At 43.1% G+C, this 17,024-nt stretch overlaps 1 protein-coding gene across 3 annotated transcripts in view; it reads left to right on the top strand.

Moving 5' to 3' along the window:
* TSHZ2 (teashirt zinc finger homeobox 2) overlaps window positions 1-17,024 on the top strand; it is a 424,584-nt gene that overhangs the window by 269,671 nt on the left and 137,889 nt on the right. The window contains exon 3 of one of the 3 annotated variants that reach the window (XM_033094753.1): window positions 14,618-14,634. The exons of the other annotated variants lie outside the window; for them this stretch is intronic. The gene's annotated coding sequence lies outside the window, so the exon portion shown is untranslated. Of the gene's footprint in view, window positions 1-14,617; window positions 14,635-17,024 lie in introns of those variants that run through there. 3 annotated transcript variants of the gene reach the window in all.

Genomic DNA, 17,024 nt, shown 5'->3' with positions numbered 1-17,024 from the left:
ACCCGAAAAAAACTAACAACGAAGCAGGTAGCTTTAGCCCACGGGCCATAGTTTGCCAGGCCCTGATCTAAAGCCATCCAGCCCTCCCACATCCCTTTCTCATCACCCTGTTTTGCATACTTTATTAGATTTACAATGGTCTGATATTATGTTATTTATTTGTGCATTCTCTTCTGTCTAGCACTGTGTTAGGCTCTAAGGATATAGCAGTTAGCAAAACGGCATTTTCCTTCCCTTCACAAATCTCATAGGAGGAGAAAGAGAGGAAACAAGAAAACCAATTAATAAGATTATTTCAGATCCCATGAAGGAAATAAACTTCTAAGGGCCTGGGTAGCATTGGTGCCGATTTACTTTAGGTGCTCCAGAAAGATCTCTTTGAGAGGTGACATCTAAGACATGAAGGATGAGGGAGCCAATTCTGAAATGAATGAGGACAGGATTTCAGCCAGGACAACAAGTGCAAAGGCCCTGTGGCAAGTGAGAACTGGGAGTGTTGGGGGAAACTGACAGGCCGGTATCGCTGGAACTCTGTTAGCCCAAGGTGAAATAATTTTGACTATTTAGCACAGACCCGCTTGTTTTGTGCAAGCCATGATGACGAGTTTAGAGTATTCTGAGTTCATTGGTGGGCTTTAAACAGGGGAATGGCACGTTCCAAATGTTATTTCTAAGGACAGCTCTGGCTGTTGTACGCGGAATGGATCACGGATGTACGTGTGTGTGAATGTGCCTTTCTTTCCTTACCAGGAAGTTCCTAGAAGACCTCAGCCATGCACCCTGCACTTATTAGGCCCTCAACGAAAACTTTGTGAAATTAATGTATTAATTAAAGCCATTACCATAACATAACTTTTTCTTGACCCCTTGACAAGCAAGGCTTTTTACAGCCAGGTTCCTGAAGCAGGTGGATTTATATCATAAAATTCAAAAATTACAGCTTGTAACATAAAGTGACCTCCCATTATATAATGTGGCAAAACAAGCAAATTAATACCAGAGGTAATAAATGTCTAGGCACTAATGTGGCTTGAGTATGACATATGTTCCTACCACTTTGAGAGTAAGGACTCAAAATGAGGCTTGAATCACCCAGCACCTTCTAAATGAAGCGCCGGATTTCTAGATCCAAACGCAGTCCATTGATGTAGTTTCCATTCTCCCTCGTCATGCAGTCAACAGTATTTTTGAACACATACTACGTACAGACACTGGGATCCAAAAATGAGCAGGACAGAGGTCTCTGCCCTTCATGGAGCTTGTGTGCTAGTTGGGAAACAATGGAAGGGACAGCAGCCAATAAACAAAAGCAACCATGAGTGCTAAGTGTACAGGGCAATGGGACGAGGACCCGGAAGGCTACTTTAGATGGTGGGCAGGGAAGACCTTTCTGCAAATGTGACATTGTTGCTGAGGTCTAAAAAATGAGAAGCAACTCATCATCCACTGAGGCAAGGAATGAGAGCTCCAGGCCGAAGGAACAGCACATGCAAGCTTCCCGAGGTGAGAAAACGCTTGGCGTATTCAAAGCATTTTCTAGAACAGGGGTCCGCAGACTTGTTTGGTCACAGGACCGGATAGTAAATATTGGATGCTTTGCAGGCCATGCAACATCTGTTGCAACTACTTGACTCTGCTGTTGCAATGCAAAAGCAGCCATAGGTGAAACATGAATGAGGAGGTGTGACTGAGTTCCAATAAAACTTTATTTACAAACCCAGGTGGAGGGCCGGATTTGGCCCATGGGCTGCCCTTTGTCAGCCCCTGATCCAATAGGATAGTGCCGTCATTGATGGGGGTCCCAGAAGCAGACCCTAACATCAGGATTCCTGGGCAAGTGATTTCTTAAGAACGTGCTCCCAGGAGAAACCAGTACGTGAGTAGAGAAGCAGGACAGGGGAGGGGAGAAAGCCAGGCACAGGAGTGAATTCAGACAGGGCCCCAGCCTCAGCCTGTTCCCATGTGGAGTCCTGGGGTGTTTGTTATTTCTATCTGGGGAGTAAGGGCTGGGCTGTGGTACTCCCACCTCAGTCAGTCATTGGTGAAGGGCCGTCCCAGGGGCACAAGCTCACACGAGGGCCCGTGTGGGCAAAGCAGCTCCAGAAGCCATGAGCCATCCATGGAAGAGAAGTGCGCGTGTATCTGTAGGAAGGAAGAACCCACAGCCACCGGGAGCGGGGCACAAGGTTAGACTATAAGGAGTCCAATGGAACCTTCTCAGGGCCCTCTTCAGGTGGCTTTCACTGGCCAGGTTCTGACCTATCTCTCCCATTTATGGAAAAAGGCCTGTTTCCCCAAAGGTAAATTTCTAAATGAAGGTATGATCTCTAACTACCTCTCAAAGCTGATGCTAAAATATATCAAATTCTTTTGTCACAAAACAAGTGTCAAAACAAGGGGTGCCTTTTGCCTCTTTATTTACTGATAAAATATTTAATTTAAGCTGTAACCAAAACTGTATACATAGTGTCCAGGCTTTTGAAAGCAATCAGAGACACAGTTGAACAGCCTTCCATGCAAACCAATGAAGGAGAGGGAACTGGCATTGATTGAGCACCTACTGTGTGCATTGTGCTAGGACTTTTCTTATCTTTTTCTCATTCAACCCTTACCACAGGCTTTTACTGGAGATATTATTATCCTCATTTTATAGATGAGGAAACTAGGCTTGACTATACGCCCCTTCCGGGCAGAACAGGGGCTGCAAAAATTTTTTAAATGCACAGTTTATATTTACAGACTGGACCTCAGAAAGATTCGTAACCTGCTGAGGGAGACACAGTGACTAAGTGACAGATCTGGGATCTGAGCCCAGTTCTGACACCCCAAACCATACATTCTCTAGTTGCCCCTTTCAGGCTGGAGATTAGGAATAAACACCAGGGGCTGACCGAACACTGCGTGCACCGCTCTGCCTGTGTGCAGGTAGCATTCCTGGGTGAGGCACGTGATTCGTATCATTTGCTCTCATGAAGGGGCATAGCAGGGACTCATCCCCACTCTCAGATCAGCAACAGACCCCTGGGGGCCTTTTGTCCTGCTCCCTGGACAAGTCGTTCCCAGGACTATCGCCGAAGAGCCATAGTGATCTCACTCGTTCAGTCAATAGGTGTTTATTGAGCACTTACTATGTGCCAGGCACCACCGAAGCCCTGAACACACAAACTTTAATAACAGTGATAGTTAACACTGAGTGTGCATGCTACCGCTTTTCTCTCCTTAGGTCCTCTCCAAATCCTTGGTAATAGGTTTCATTGTGGACCCCTATTTTGTATGGGGGAAACAACTGAGCCTTAAAAAGGTTGAGGAAGTGGCCCGTTATCGTACAGTTAGGAAGCCGCAGAACCGGGATTTGAATGCAAGTTTTCCAGGTCCACCATCGCGGCCATGACACTCTGGCCTGAACCTTGAAGAAAATAAGGGCTAAGACTTACTGAAAGCTAGGTCCAAGGTGCCCCTTTAAACCCTCAATATATGTCAGCTCATATCCTTGCTGCCATCCCACCAGATGTGTCCCTGAGATCAACCCCATTTTACAGAAGTACCCAAACGTTACAGGAATTAGGTTACTTGACCTTCATCACGCAGCCTTTACTTAGTGGAGTCTGGATTTAAACCCCAGATCTGCTTGATTCTAGGGCCTGGGAAGCAGACTTAGAAATTTTTTAAATTACAAAAAAAGGTGGGGGGGGAGAAATAAATAACGATGAGTATATGTTGAGGGCTTGTCAGGAGCCAAATGCTAGGCTTACCCCTTTTCTTTTTCAGCTTCCGTGAGCTTTAGCCCCTGTGAAGTAGGTGATATCGTATGCCCATTTTACAGATGAAGAAATGGAGATGTAGCAAGGGGACGTCACTCGTGGTCACACAGGGTGATGTGATGGGGCAAACATTCTATCATAGATCAGTGTAGCTCCCCAAAACAGACAGGATTAGCCCAATTCCCATTTAGAGAAGGTTTTGGGGAGCAGTTGCTTGTGACCTGGATTAATGAAGAATGAATGGGAGTTCATGTTTACCTTCTCCATACAGAGAAGACGGGGCTTGAGTGTGGAGCGTGATGAGTTTGGGACCAAAGGACATGGTAGTAAGAAAGTGTCTGGCAATCACCTGGGCTCTGTGTCAAGTTCCTGACTAAATGACCTAGCAGAGGCTTTCTTCCTCCTCTTCCTCCTTATTCTTTCTCTTCTTCATTCATAAGAGCTCTGCCACCACCAACTACGTGAAATGTGTAACTTGAGCTTGTTGAGAATGGAGTGTGTCTGTTAAGTGTTGTTTCTTGGATGTTGGACGACCACCTCCATCTTAGTCACGCGTGCCCAGCTTTTTCAATCTAATGAACTCCAACCATCAGTGCAACTTAAGTTCGGCTGTCTGTTCGTGCATAGTTAATATTAAAAATGTACTAACAGTGTGGCTGAGAAATCAAATTATGCACATAAATATGCTGGCATCGCAGAGGCGGCGGCAGAAGCTGAAGTTAGCAACACTGATGCCAGTTCACATTTGCAAATCTCCCGTCAATCTGTCATTAAACATGTTATCAAATGATGATAAGTGTATGCTTCTTGCTTGCATTGGTGAGCCGGTTCCGAGCTTGATGCGCATTAATGGGATAATACGCATTAACATAGTTGTGCTTCGATGAACACAAAACATTTTTTAGCTGTCTCAGTGTGTTTCCCCCTGTGGCCCCCAAGTAAGTGTTTTGCGTTATCAGATTGCCAAAAAAAGATGAAAAAACATATTACTTTTAATTAGCAAATGGTGGTGCTGGTAGTGGGGTTTTTTTTTCCCTCTCACCGCCCCACCCCCCAACGATTCCTGTGTGTAGGCAATAAGAGAGAGAGGGAGAGAAAGAGAAGAGAGAGGGAGAGAGAGAGAGAGAGAGAGAAGCTCCACTGTCTTCTTTCGGGAAAACGATTAATGTCAGAAACTCAGAGGCTGGCAATTATGCTCTGTCTTAATGCACTGGCCTTTCATCTGGGGCCCTCGCTCTTGACAGGGCTGATCGTTTCAGTTCAGTGATATGAAAGGCAGCAGAGGAAATGATCGGAGACATCCCGGTCCGTCAGGAGCGCCAGCGCTGAAAGGTGGTCCTGGCTCTCTACCCTGACACGGCTCAGCAGAGTCACAGGCGAGGGAGACAGATGGTGGCCCCAGGCGTTGCCCAGACGTATGGGTGTCACCGTGCTGACTGAGGAAGATGTAGCTGCGACCGGCTCCTAAACGTGGGAACTGAGAAAATGCACAAGCCCCCACACAGTGAGAAACGCTCCATGAAAGAGCTAAGTCATGGCCTTTTCCCTGGTTACCGGGCACCCGCTCAGTCCCAAGAACGAACGCCAGTATAGATACGAATTTGGGCCATCGGCATTAGTTAAAGCTCGTTATCCCAATGCTCTAGGATCTCCTTGGATTGATTTTTTTTTTATCAAAATGGAAATAAAATTTAGAAATTCTTGAATGGACCCTCAGACCTTCATAGCCCCAACACTGGGCCAGTCCAGTATTTGAGAAGTGGGGCTGGTGCCCAGTGTCCGTTGGGAAGCATTAGGGTTCTCCTTTTCACACGAGATCTGCTAGCACACCTGTGTGACTGGAGTCATTCGTTTATTCAACACAAATGTGTTGGACACCTACTATGTGCAGTGACGACCACAGACTCAGGGGGCCACGTGGACATGACCCTGCCCTCGTGATGTATCTAGTATTTGGGAAAAACATATGTTTTTAAATCACTACACAATAATTCATCGACATCATAGTAAAGCGTGTGCGTAGAGGTGTGTGGGGCATGGTGGTTGCAGCATTCACTTCTTTACCACTAATAACGCCCAAAGGTTATTGTGTTTGGCCTTCCTGGATTCTTGTTTACATGGGTTTTAAAATTAACATTGACTTCTTGCCATTTGCGTTTGCTACTAAGTGGGGTGAGCAGCTTATTAATGATTAGAATTATTGTTGCTGTTATGAACGCGCTAATTAAAAGAAAAGTCTGTCACACGGGCTTTGTGAGGCAAGCACGAAACTTTACAGTTAGAGACGTCGGAACGTCGGAACGGGAAGTGCGGAGAGGAACGTGTGAAATAACGAAAAAGGCAGCGTTCAGGACGAGGGGAAGGGTTCTCAAGGTTCCTACCATCTTCTGTTGGAGATTACTTTTCAGGGCATTTCCCTACAGGCAATGTGAAGAATATCCACTTGTTTTTTGAATGGACGTGTCACGTTTGCGTTTTGTTGGTCCAAGGGTAGACCTAGCCAGCTTCTCTCAGACTCGTGCCCTGAGGACCTCTTGTCTTCCACATGTTCCTTCAGATATGTAACACCTCTGAATGAATGATCACATGTCAGACCCTCGGCTGGACACTGAGGATGCCAGCAAGACCATACACTGTCCCTCCCTCGAGGGGGCCCGTGACATAGGGGGCAAAAAGAAGCAAACGCCCAATTCCAGGGCCTGGGTGTGAGTGCCCAGACCCTCACAGAGGGCCACTCAGCCTTGTCGGAAGCAAGCACAAATGATGTCTCTACATCACTAATGAGCTTTTATTTAGCACACTCAATCTACTGAACTTTGTCAGAGACCAAAATAGATGTAATCGTGAGAAGAGCATATATACTTATTGAAAAAGTGGGTGGCACTTCTCTAGTTGTTCGTGTTAACTGTCTATTCTCGAATTATCTATTCTCTTCCTGGTCTTTCCCACTTGACCTTGAGTTCCACCAGCTCAGACACTCTGTTTATCAGAACACTACTCTGTCTCACAATGGGTTGGGCATTTACATGTGCGTTGACATGTGATTTTCCAAGAATTATAATTCAGGATTGGAGATGAAGGTGTGAGAGCAATGCGTGTACAACGTACAGAGCATGCGTTCCTTAAGAGTAGCCATGGGTTCAGAAGAATGAAACAGCCCAGGGCCTCTCCTAGAGGGAGCAGCTATCACTTACCTGTTGAGTAGCCCCAGAAGAGAAAGTATTGTTTAAAGAGAAAGTATTGTCTAAAAGGTTAGTGAACTTGCTTCCAGACTCAGATTGGCAAGAAGGTTGGGAAATGCTACGGAGTGACGGTACCAGGGGGTAGTTGGGATTTCTTTCCCTTCTAAAATGATTCCTAGGTGCTAATGTCACTTTGACAACAAATTCAATTCACAGTCGATGAAAGTAGACGTCACATTTTAGTCAATATTTTTCTTATTTTACCTGAATTACTCCACTTGAAATTTTAAAACTCTTAATGACTTCCAGCTTTTTTTGCCTGCGAGTTTTTCAAAATGGAGAACCTTTATATTCCATGAAAAGATATTTCAAATCTTCTCCTTTCATTGGTTAAAGAAGTTTTTCATCTGAAGTTCAAGCTCAGTTCTATCTGGTCATCATAAAATTCTCCTGAGCCATCACCAGGAAGCTGGCCACAGGAAACACTTGTGTCTTAAACATGATATAAAAAGCTGGCTTTAGGCAGATTTGTGATTTTTCCTAATGTCAAAAGCAAGTTACTGGGCAATAAGTTTTGGACTTACATTGATGTGAAGATTTCTGTTACTAGAAACCTCATTTTCTTCTATCCATGTTTTTCGTTTCTCCCAAAGTCTTGGAGAATGAGTCGTCTTGGTATGTCATCAACAGTGACCAATATGCATATCCTTTATTCATTCGACAGAATTAATATGTGCCTTCTATTGCCAGACACAGTAGCAGGCTGGGACTTCAGCACTAAACAAAATAGACAATGTCCCCACTTGCAAGGAGTTGACATTCTAGTGGGGGAAGACAGATTGTAAACCAATAATGATATGACACAGTCATCCCCTGTTGCCCACGGTCTTGCTCTCTGGGGTTGCAGCTGCCCACGGTCAGCTGTGGTCTGAAAATACTAAATTTCCTCAAACATCAGTGCTGTCTGCTCCTGACACCCAAATGTCAGCATCCTCATGGCTCCCTCCGGGATCACCTGAGGCCCATGATTCTCTTTCTGATATATCGTCAGAAGGTCCAGAGCAGCCTAATGCTACGTCACAGTGCCGACACCTCGCTTCTCATCTCACATCACAAGAAGAAGAAGGGCGAGTACAGGAGAGTAAGATATTTTGAGAGAGAAAGCGAAACCACATTCACATAACTTTTATCACAGTATATTGTTATAATTGTTCTGTTTTATTATCAGTTATTGTTGATAATCTCTCACTGTGCCTAATTTATAAATTCAACTTGGTCGTAGCTATGTATGTATAGGAAAAATATATAGAGTATGTAGGGTCCTATGCTTGGTTTAGGGCATCCAGTCAGGGTCTTGGAATGTATCCCCATGGATAAGGAAGGGCTACTGTATGTTACATGCCGATAAACGATAAGAAAAGGAAAGGAAGCACAAGGGGAAGGGAGGCTATTTTAGACAAATTGTTTAGAGAAGGCTTTCTGAGGAAGGGACATCTGAGCTGAGGCCTGAATAAATTACAGAGGGAAGCCGTACAGATATCTGGGGAGTCAGAGCAAGTCAGTGTCTGATAATCATCACAACTAGATAAGTTATAAGAGGAATAACATGATCAAAGAATCATCGAAATTGAAGTGATTAAAAATTTTGCAATGAGTGACAAAGACCATTAATTACAACCAGGGAACCAAAAGACGATGAAATCTATGCATTTTCTACATTGCTATTTTTCAATTATAACTTTCATTTGTAGCTTCCAAAAATTACCCAAGGAGTTACAAATACCCTCAGAGCGAGGTGCAGCATTTTTCAATTTTAAGTATTGTTGCCAATGGTGAAAAATCAGAGAGATTTACTTAAAAATCCAGATTTTCAGCTTCTCTTTGAAAATCGGAAAAATTGTCGATGGTGGTCTCACATTCCCATACGGCTGCAGTAGCAGCAATGAACATTACGACCCCCACTTCAGACAGGAGATGCTTTCTTCATTTGACTCCAGTCCCTACCTTTTCTTACTACCTTACACCAACCCATGTCATTCACTTTTTAAAAAATAAATTTTACTGGGGAATATTGGGGGACAATGTGTTTCTCCAGGGCCCATCAGCTCCAAGTCGTCCTTCAATCTAGTTGTGGAGGGCGCAGCTCAGCTCCAAGTCCAGTTGCTGTTTTCAATCTTTGCAGGGGGCGCAGTGCACCATCCCATGTGGGAATTGAACCGGCAACCCTGTTGTTCAGAGCTCGCGCTCTAACTAACTGAGCCATCCAGCTTCCCCTCGCTTATATTTTTTGCTTAGCTTTTACAAGCATTTAAGTTTATGACCATAATTTTATAGGCTTATACTCTTTACACTTAACTCTTCATTATTCAAACATTAGCTTACATCTATCACTAAATTAAAAAGTCCTCTAAATCAAGAGCTAAACTATTTGTTTATTTAACAATAATTTATAAAATGTCTAGTTGTGAAATGTAATGTGCTAGAAAACAGGTTCAGAGTTAAAAGACACAGACCCTCTTCTTGTGGAGTTCACTGTTCATTAGAGAATAAAAATATAATAATATACTTTTTATTTTTAAAGGGCTTTTAACACTCAGAGAGTGCTCTGAGATCTGTTACCTCATTTGGTCTCTTCAGTAATTTAGGAGAGAGGAAACACTCGTCTTACTGGTTTTATTATCAGTATGTGCCGATAAATAGGTACAGAGAGGTGAATGGATGTGCCCAAGATGACCCCGGCACCAGTGTCAAAACTAAGTCTTGAACTATAGTTGACACCCACTCTCGAAAGGTTCTGTCTTGCTGATTGTTATCTCCAAATTGCTGATTTTTATCCGATTTTATCTGCCGCATGGTTTTGTAAATAAAGTTTTATTGGCACACAGCCATGTCATTTGTTTACATATTATCTATGGCTGCTTTCCTGCTATAACAGCAGTGTTGAGTGATTGTGACAGACTGTGTGGCGCACAAAACCTAAGATAGTCCCTATCTGGCCCTTTAGAGAAAAAGTTTGCCAACCCTTGCCCTGTGTGGTGGAAGCTTGGTGGGGGTCAGGGGGTGGGAGAAAGCTAATTCCTGTTTTCCCTGAAGAACGTGAAAACTGAAGGAAGGGTCAGCAATCCACGGTGAGAGAAGCTGACCAGACCTAAACACACCAGTCAGAAACATGAAGAGGAAAATCGGGGGTTCAATCAGAATTCTCAGAGTAGTTTGTACCTTTAACCTCAGCACTGGCAATGAAGAGTTTTTGTCTGTGAACTTGGAGCATTTCAGAATTCAGGAGCAAAGCCATCATGACGGCCTCTCTGGTCTCTCAGTCTTGCTGATGACCGTCTGAATCCCACCCCCTGACCGGTACATACACGTTCCCCACTTTCTGACGATACTTTGCTTTCCCAACTGTATGTGTATTAATAGTACCTTCATTACCCAGAATAGTGGCTGAAGGTTTGCATTATGTCAGCTTCCACAGCAGTAGCTCGTTACATTTCTTCAACAACCCGTTGTCATCATTTTCAGACTCAGACTGAGTCTTAGAGAATTCACATAACTTGGCCAAGGTCGCACCGCTAGTAAGTGGCATCCTTATTTGTCCCCTCATGGACATGGAGTCAGGGACACCTTTGGTTCGTGACTCATTTGCATCCTTGGTCCATTCACAGTCAATTAGGTAGGTAGGCAGTTTTGATGATGTAAGAATCCCACTGAAAACAAGAGCAGAGACAAAGCTCATGCCCTTTAGCACAGGTCGTAGGAGTATTTTTCATCCTTGTGGCATTTCTATTCTTTTTCTATGTAAATTAATAAATGAGAATTCAAGCGTAGACTTTGGACTCCCACACCTTGCGGAAAACAGGGGGCTGACCAATCTTGGATACTGATCAGAGTGAATGGCCATTATTGAGAAGTGTGAAGGGAAGAGTCTGGAACCAGCCTGCCTGATTCTGCATCCTACTGAGCCACATACCTTGCATGTGCCCGGGGTGTTTAGTCAATATTTAACAACTAACTGTTAGGGAAACCAAGCCCTGAATTGTAGCGTTGATTGATTTCTGTAGTGTAAGTGCACACACAGTGGGCTCTCGTGAGCCCCTGTGAGCTGGGATGAGCTGGCTCTTGCACACTCAGTGTGCTGGCAAATCACTTACTCTCTCCAGCCTCCCGAGACGGGGCAAAGGCGGCACCTCTCTCAAAGGTTCGTAGAAGGATATGTGACAAAACATGGTAAAGCAGTGAGTGGTGCGTCTAGCACTGTGTGGGTTTCCCCAAAATGTCATTGTTACTGGCTGGGGTTCTATTACATAGCATCCTAATGCCGTCCTTGTGCCTTGAGTTTATTACCGTAAACATAGTAATCAAATACTTCGCTGCCTCTTTCACAGGATTATTGTAAAGATCGAGTGAAATAATCCACATCGACTGCTTTGCAAAGTTATAACCTTATTTTCTAAAAAAAAAAAAAAAAAAAAAGTATTAAAATGAAGTCAAAATCCAGAGAATGAACTTTTCTGGGCAAAGGTTATACAACTGAGTCATCCTCGTTAGTTCTTCTGTCACCATTTTTTCCTGAGCTTTCAGGTTCTCCTCAGTTCCTGATATTAGTTCCCTTTTAGAAGCTGTTTCATTGAGAGGAGTCTGGAAAGACACCAGCTCGGTACAAAATTCAGAGGCCCTTCCTGAGGTTCTGAGCATCTTTTTGGTTCAAGTCTTTGATCTTTCACCCCTCCATCCTCCTATCCTTTTTTTGTGAGGCATCTTCAATTACCCCTGTTTTTAGTTCTTATTTCTCCTCTTTGCCTTTGAAAAGCAGCGTTTCCATCATGTCATAAAGGTGAAGGCAGTATAAAACCTTCCTTCCTTCAACAACGCGACATGGGTAGCATGAAGACACCAGTCCTCTCTGTTGCTTGAGGCTCCAAATGGGCGTTCTCTTGGAGTCCCTAGATTCTTTGCTCAGCCCTGCCTATGATCTTCAAATACGCAAGACTGAAGAACGTCATCTTAGCATTTCCATTCAGCACATTCTGCTTAGTCATTGCGTTTTGGTTTTGTCCGCATATCCTCCATTTGCAAATAGACAGGCTTGACTGATACTTCGCCAGCCCAAATCCGTAAGTTGACTCTGATGCTCACAGATCATTTGCATTCATAGGCCGTAACCAGGCCTCTCGGTTGTAGGCTGGCACAGTGGTTACGGGCATGTGTTCTGCAGTTCAAACCCTGCAGTTCAAATCTTGACCTTGCAACTTGCTAAATGTGAATTCTGGGTGAACTACTTAAGCTCTTTGTATCTGTTTTTCCTGTAAAAACATGGATAATAATCATACCTACCTCAAGGGGTACTTAAGAAAGTTGAATGAGTTAATACATATATAAACGGTTTAGAATATGTACCAGCGAACACTAAAAAACTTAAAATGTTAGTTATTATCATCGTAAGACTGGGTTTCTTTAATTTCACTCAAGTGGAATTCGTACTTTTTGACATATCTGCAGACCCCTTGTGCTATTATTTATCATTAGTACTTTTATTAAAGAGGAAGTTTAATTAATCACTAGCCTCAATGGAAAACCAGTATCGCTTAACAATAAAGGGAGCAAAAGATAGACAGATAGACAGATAGATGATAGATAGATAGATAGATAGATAGATAGATAGATAGATAGATGATAGACAGACGACAGACAGAGGGGCAGACACATAGGTAAAGTGATAACTAAACAATGTTTTACCATCTGGCTATACCCTGATGCCTGCCTGAGTCTTGAATTTGTGGTCTGCTCTCTTTGCTGAGACAGAGGTTACGAAGTGTTAGTGAGGTTAAATTCTTGAACTTGAGACTTGAACTGAGACTTTCTTCTTGAGGGTTAGAAGAAAATTTGAAACAGAGCCACCCTTCAGTCTATAGTTCTCTTTTTTATTACCACCTGGATGTACCTCCTAGAGGCTTCTCACCTACACCGTGATGTGTACCCCACACCTCGGCTAAGATGGGATTGATGGATTCATTACCACCCAGTTCTGTGATGACTGCAAAAAGCCCTGAGTACTTTGATGGATATTATTCTTCAGGACTGTTTCTCTTCTTAAGCTAGTTCTCATTATCCAGATGTCCCTGCTCCAAATTTTTAAAAAATGGTATGCTTTCATTATAAGTTGTTCAGATCTAGGTCTGGGCTCATGTCTCCTGTGAAGTCCAGAGATTGATGTCTCACTGAGGAATTTGAAACTTGCTCTGGGCTTCCCCCTGCTGAGCAGCCCACCTCCTAACTCAAGGAAAAGGTCAGTCGTCGGTGGATATCAGCAAAAGACTGATCATGTAGTTTAGTTGCTGTAAAGTTTTATTACTAAAAGAGTACAGTCTAGCCTATAACATGGTCACCCAACATGCAACATGCCCGTAGTTCCCAATATTTAAGAATTAAACAGCCTCTAATTAAGCACTGGCCTTATTATCTCCCACATTGATCAGTGCACCAAGATGGGTGAAAGTGCTGTTTAAAACAGTTGGGCCAGCTGTCTGGCACTTCCCGGGATGTCTCATCTCCAGTTCTTTCCCTCCCACACCCTCTGTCTTTTTCTGAAAACACAGACTCTGGAATATCTTTGCCCCTTATCGTAACTTGAGTTTGTTCTGTTCTTCCTTGGTCTAAGGTCAAAGCCATCTTCCTAGAAACTGCTTTATGTTCTTGGTCCAAGGTTAAGGTCAGAGTGATATAAACCCAGAAATGCAGCTCTTATCTTTTCCTTGTTCAAAGCAATTGAAAGTTTTGCATAGTCACTCAAATTTCTCATACAAGCTTTGGATATTTTCCCCAAGGAAAGGCACTGAGATGAAACCAAGTTTGGGGATTTCTGCAGGTCCAGGGACCCCCCCACCACAAAATAGACTTCAGAGTCTGTATATTATGCAGATGAGAAAAATGAAGCACAAAGAGGGAAATGATTTGCGCAAAGCAAATCCAGGGTCTTCGATTCCCAACCCATTTGCCCCAGACAACTCCAAGACATAGAAGGGCACATGACGTTTACATCCCTCCATAATCCCCTGTCCCCAATGCTCCTGATGAGTTGGCCACACTGGCAGTTTAGGTCACCTTAACTCAAGAGTTAACATGTTCTTATCAACTCTTCCCACTACAATAGACTGTTATATACTTTACGTAAAAGCAAGAGGAATGATGTCAGGAAATAAGTTAGCTCTTAATGGTAAAGCCTCAAATTCAGAAACATTAGGGGGAATTAATCCAGTGAGAGAAACCATAGAGTCCTGATACAACTTCTAATCAATCCACCACAGTATTACTTGGGTGAGTCATTGGCAAGGGGTAGCAGTTGGAATACCTTAGTTTAAATCTAGGCGCCATCAGTGATTAACTGTGTAACCTTGAGCAAGACAACTTGTCCAAGCCCCAGTTTACTCGCCTGTCAAATGGAGACAGTATCTACTTCCCGAGGCTGTTGTGAGGATTAAACGTTATAATTAGATCCATGCCTGACACACTGAAAACACTAAATAAATGTTGTCTGTAATTATCATGTGACCTCTTTGAACAGCCCACAATCTTGGATTGTCTACTATAGAATTTCTTGGCCTCCTGCATATATCAAAGGATTGGCTATGAAATTAAACAAACTCCAGAAGCTAATTGTTGTTCTCTCCTTTCTAGGCAGGCAAGCAGGAGAAATAATGGAGCCATAAAGGGGACTCTTAAATGGATGGGGCCGGGACCGGGGCTGTTTCTCCGACCTCTCCCTCAGAGGTGTCCTTCACAACCCAAATCTGTAACCTCTAATTAAAAGCATTCATACATTCATTTAGACAAATATTTATTGAGAACCCACCATATGCCAGGTACTCTGCTGCGCATGGGGACATCAGTAGTGAACAAGATAAGCTCTCACAGCTCTTATATTCTAGAGGAAAGGGCAGACAACCAACAAATAAACAAAAACACACAAGATCATTTCTAGAGGGGTGCCATGGAGGATGTTGGTGTGATGCTGGCTAGCGAATGTAAGTAGCGTGTTTTGGGGGGTGACTCAAGTGGGTTGGCTATTTTGATGGGTTCATCAGGAAGCCCGGTCTGAAGAGGTGACCTTTTCCTGAGACATAAATAATGAGAAAGAACTGGCTTTGGAGAGCTGGGGAAAGAACGTTCCAGGCAAAGGCAAAAGGAAGTCTCTGATACAAGAAAGGGTCTGCCTTGTTTGAGAAACAGAGAATGGGCCTAGCGTTGAGGCAGAATGAGGTTAGAGAGCTGGGCAGAGGCCTGAGGGCAGGGAATCGGATAGCCTGTCAATAGGAAAGCATGAAGGAGTCACTGGAGCGGTCTGAGCCCAGGAATGATGGCATCTGGTCTACTCTTGGAAAGACTACATCAAGATGCTGCAGAGTAAGGAGAACAATAGTAAAGAACAGCTTAGCATGTAGTCTCTTGTTTTTTTGTTTTTAAGCCAAATAAGCCCTTCAAAAGGACGGGTCACAAATTACTTGCAACACACCTGATAACTGTCCAAAACTGACTTTTGTCTCATTCTTGACATTTGCGCTAATAAAGCAAAAGTGCCTCTGTCAAGATGTGAGCCTGTCTATCCCAAAGGATATGTGGGCGTCATTTTTTGGCTTATAGACAGACTCCAAGAGTCTCCCAACACCTGTGAATTGCACAATCCCTCAAGTTAGTGGTGATATCGTCCCACGGTAGGCAGGGAAGCTTGGAGCCTGGGAATCATCTTATTCCTGGGCAAACCCCCAACTTAAGAGATGATGGATAACTAAATATCCCCCATCTGTTCCATTAAAGAGATAAGCTGCACCCTGTTTTACGACAGCACTGGAATGTTTGAACACAACTTGGAATAGTCACACTAACAAGGTCAAGTAAAAATTGAGGAAGCTAGTCAAATAATTAATCAGATAACTCAAATCCCATCCCCACGATTTTATATAAAATAACTTGAACTGGTCTTTTCCCCTTAAATTATAATGACTCATCAGCTCACCACATAATGTGATGCGTCCCACATAATTATAATAAATCCCATATAAAAATATATTCCACATAGCTATTATGGATCTGATGCCTTTCAAAAACATATTTTGTTATAAAACAGGCTAATGGGTTTTCCCTTTATTTTGTTCATTTAAAAATGTGTACTATTTTAAATTTTTATCCGATGCATAACGGCTCTAATTTTTTTGTCATTTTATTAATGTCATCTTTTTTGTTTGTTTTTCATTCTAAGTTGAATTAATTATTCTGCACCCCAACCCAGCGCAATTTTGCTTTCTTAAGCTTCCCAATTGCGAAATAATTAGTCAGTATGGTTTCATTATATGCACGAAGCCCAACAGAGAAACAGTCATTGGCCTTTCGCACAACTCAGCAAGCAAGCTCTCAACGCTGAAATTTGAATTTTGGCCTCGTGTCCTCATGTGCTGGTAAACATCTAAGAATTTAATTAGGTGACTATAATTTGGGACTTTTTACTTGGACAATTCATTTTCCACCAGAATTCCCAGATTCCAGAGGACACCGACTTCTGAACATTACACAGAGTTCATCAGAGGATGAAATGTTGCCCAACGTGATTGAATATTTTTATTCTTGAAAACTTAAAAAGTAAAATGAAATAAAATTAAGAGAGAAAAAAAAAAAAAGAAAACTCACATACGTTTTCCTCTCTAGGGTTTATCTTCTTTATTTCCCCCGTGCTGTTCAGCTCATTTCCTGCCAGGGACGCATTGCTGTAACCAAGCCATTACACAAAGACATGCCAGAGACACTTGCAAATAAAATGTTTATTTCTCTCAACAACAGAGCGGGCAATTTTCCGATTTTCGTTAAGTGCAGCCCCCAGCGAACCCTCAACTACCTGTTTTAGTCACTTCCCCCAGGCTTTCACATTTTGGTAGATTCTATGGCATTGTTTCGTGTAATGATCTTTGGGTGGGGGCGGGGGGCGGAGATCACAGCAAATGTCAAACCTCAGGATGTATTCAAGAGGCCCTCAAGTCAGTACCAATTCAGGATCTGCAAAATCACTAACGCACTTACATCCCAGTGTATGCCT

This window comes from Rhinolophus ferrumequinum, chromosome 23 (genome assembly GCF_004115265.2).
Source record: "Rhinolophus ferrumequinum isolate MPI-CBG mRhiFer1 chromosome 23, mRhiFer1_v1.p, whole genome shotgun sequence".
Classification (NCBI taxonomy): Eukaryota; Metazoa; Chordata; class Mammalia; order Chiroptera; family Rhinolophidae; genus Rhinolophus; species Rhinolophus ferrumequinum.
The sequence above is the reverse complement of the archived record's forward strand: the minus strand, read 5'-3'. Positions and strand labels throughout refer to the sequence as shown.